We start from the raw sequence: 4,062 nt of genomic DNA on the forward strand, positions 1-4,062 counted from the left end.
GTAGATTGAGATTCAGTGGGGTCTAAAAGTCTAAGATCACATAAAAAATCTGGGATTTTTTCATTTAAACCTAGAAATAAACACTGTTTTAGGATGTGGCAAATTTTAAAATGAAGTACAAATATATTTTACCCTGAGAGACCCAACGTAGCTGAATTGCAACATTTATTTACAGCAATTAAAAAGAAAAATTATATATAAAAAAATGTAATAATAAATAAACTACACAAAAGTAGCTGACACTCTGTACTTTAACACAACAACAGATGGGAAGGAAAATTGCATGTTGAATATTACAGATTGCTAAAGTCACACAATAGTCAACTCAAATAAAAATGTGCTTAAAAATCAAGATTTAAATTTTAGAGACTGGCATTGTTTTCTTAATATGCTTAAAAAATATATAAAATAATATATTAAAAATAAATGAATAAATTGTGACATTGAGTGTTCTATTTCCTCTGTGAAAAAAGTTAAGAGTCCCTTACTTTCATTGAAGCACTTGAAAGATGCTCTTTCGTTTTTAAATGCTGAAAACACTGGATCATCTGGTTTCACATAAACTTCGAAGTCCATGCCAGCTTGAATGCTTTCTCATTCTCAGTACATATGACATTATGAAATGCATGTTCAACTTTTCGCTTACTGTAAATAATTTTGCATATTGTAACAAAACCATTTGCATTTAATTACAAAAATGGCAAATAGAAGCATCTCAGGTGTTTGGACCCAACAGTATTTTTTCCAACATGTTTTTAAAAAATATTCAGAGTTTAGAGTGACACTGTGCTATGCTCCTTTTACATTTCAGAGTGTAATGTGTCCCGAATGAGGCCGCATTTCGAGGAACCCAAGTCTGAAGTTTTGCATTACACTTAAAAATGCATAAAATGCTGCTTTTAGGAAATAAATAAATCCAGCAGCTGTTTTCATCACCATCTTTTGAGGAATGTCATTAAAGAGGCTGTTTGTTTGCTTCCTCTGCATGATTAAAAGTTCAGTTATGCATGTGGGTGGCGTCGAGCATCTTTAGAATGTAACTGCAAATCTGTTCGGGGCAGAGATACAGTAGAAACCACTGAAGACGGAATTATCCCAATTGCATTTAAGACACGCACACACACATGCACACACTCAATCAGACTGCCTTGACATCTCTACAGCCGTGGGACTTGTCATTGCAGCAGCCTGTTTAGACAAAGCCAACCGTGCACCATCCAGTGCACCTCTTTATCTGTGGATCGTTTTTGAATTAAAAATGGCCCTTTTGGGTGTGCAATGATGTGCAGGTATATCAGAGAAAGAATACTGAAACAATTCAGGCTTGATATGCAATTGGTATATTCAGTGATATCAAAAAAGTGCCTTAATGTAACTATCAAAACTTATATCTATATTAAGGTTAAATAATTAATAATGGATGGGCTAATAATGCACCACGACACAATCTGACCTGCCATTATGTGAATGTAACACACGTCTCTAAGCGAGTGTGCGCCTCTACTCTTACGATAGTGCCACTGGGAATTGAAACTGCAGCGTAACACAGCAATAAGGGGCTGCACGAACTTTGACCTGTTGACCCTCCCTATTAGAGCTGCCAGCTGGGGAATTTCATTTTGATACAGCAAGGCAGTCACTAACAGTCCCGCTTCGTGCTACGAGTTGTCATTTCTCACTTTTTCAATTTCTTTCCTCCGTAGTTTTCATTTCATAGGGTTGACCTTTTTGACTCTGTCATGTGGAGTGTTTGGGTGATGTGGTCTCAGGAAATAACATGACGTTCCCAATATATTTGGACTACATTTGCTGGTCACATTGCGTCATGGTTTATCTCATAAGTTGTGACAATAACATGCAATAAAGAAAAACTTGTTTTAATATAATAATAAATTATGTGAGAATTAAACAATTGCTTTGTTAAATCTGCAAGTAAGCAAGTGTTTACTAAGGAGCATTTGCAACGTTTGAACTCTCAGCATCCACTAATCAAACTGAGCATGCAGTGTTTTATATATAGCATTTAGGATGACAACTCACACATATAACCAAAGATCAGTTCTAGACGCTTTTAAAATAAATTGCATTTTTTGTTGTCTATGAGCTATTAGTCCCTGCTATGAATGAATAAACATTAGATATACAATACATATAGAAATAAATATAGAAATCGATCAATAAATGGAAAATTATCAACGTTGTCACCACTGCCTGATGTTAACCTGCCACTATAAACACAGCAATGGTTATAATGGTTAAAAACAATTACATCCATGTTTACTTTATGCTTAAAGGGAACGTTCAAATAAAAATGTAAATTACGTAATAATTTGCTCACCTTCATATTGTTGTTCCAAATCAGTAGGACTTTCTTTCTTCTGTGTAACATGAACGGTACGATGGTAGAAAGTCTACGTCACCATTCAGTTCAATGCATGTTGCATGCCCCCCATATAATGTAAGTGAATGGTGACTGAGGCTAACATTCTGCCTGACATCTGCAGAGGTGCAAATAGTATTTGTACATTTGCGAATAATAATTTTGGATATTTAATATACAATATTAAATATAAAAGAGATGTAAAAATGTATATAGAAATTAATAAATAAATTGAAACTTTTTCTCAGCAGACTCGCCTCTGTGAAAACATAAATGGGTATAATGTTTAAAAACAATCACTTCGTCATTTGCTTAATGCTTAAAGGGATAGCTCACACACACACACACACACACACACACACACACACACACACACACACACACACTAAAAATAATTTCATAATTTATTCACCTTCATTTTGTTCCAAACCCATATGACTTGATCTGTTCGGTGAAACATGAAAGGTAGAATGGTGCAAAGACAGTCTAAGTCACTATTCAGTTGCATTACATGTGTTTTTTTTTTCTTCCCCCTGAACAATTAAATTACATAGTGATAGAGGCTAAAATTCTGCCTAAAATCTCTTTTTGTATTTCATGGAAGGAAATAAATTCATATGGATTTGGAACAACACAAGGATGAGTAAATTATGACATCATTATTTATTTATTGGGGGGTTGAACTATTCCTTTAAATATTAAACTTTTCTACATTGTAATTTCTGCATTGGTGCAAAGAAAATCTATGGATCTGTGAAAATTATATTTGTACATGAGATTTCAAAAGACATTTAAACAAGTTTTAATATAATATTATTTCTGCATTAGTAAATAATAATATTAGATATATAATAAAAAATGTTAGATATAAAAGAGATGTACAAATCTATTAGAAATCAATAAATGCATAGAAATTGTTTCTCATTTTATTTTTCAATTATAACCATTATAACAAATAATGGTTAAAATGTTCAAAAACAACTGCCAAATTTGCTTAATAGTTAAAGGGATAGTTCACACACTAACACACACACGCACACAGAGTGTAAATTCTGTAATAATTTTCTCATCTTTTCTTTTCTCATTCTCATCTTTTCTTTTCTCATTCTTTCTTCCGTTTGTTTTTCCTCATACATTGCAAGTAAATGGTGACTAACATTCTTCCTAAAATGTCCTTTAGTGTGTCATGGAGAAAAAAAGTAGGTCATAAAGGTTTGGAACAACCTGAGGGTCAGTAAATGATTACATAATTTTCGTTTTGGAGTGAACAATCCTTTAATTACATTTTTATTGTAATTTCTGCATTGGTGCAAAAAAAAAAAAAAAAAAAAAAAAAATATATATATATATATATATATATATATATATATATATATATATATATATATATATATATATATATATATATATATATATATACTGTTGATTTCTTCATGTACATGAACATTAGTTCATGTGATTCCAAAAGACATTTAAACAATGTTTTTAAATTGCTTTTAAAGTGTAACTGTTGTGAGAAATATGCGTATAAAATTCCATATGCAGTAAGTTAGGATAATTGTGCTAAATTAAGTCTTCTATTCTATTCTATTCTATTCTATTCTATTCTATTCTGTTCTATTCTGTTCTATTCTATTCACTAGCAGATGCAGCCCCTGACCTGAGGAACAGACTGCAGGGTC

This window comes from Xyrauchen texanus, chromosome 33, assembly GCF_025860055.1.
Source record: "Xyrauchen texanus isolate HMW12.3.18 chromosome 33, RBS_HiC_50CHRs, whole genome shotgun sequence".
In the NCBI taxonomy this organism is placed as follows: domain Eukaryota; kingdom Metazoa; phylum Chordata; class Actinopteri; order Cypriniformes; family Catostomidae; genus Xyrauchen; species Xyrauchen texanus.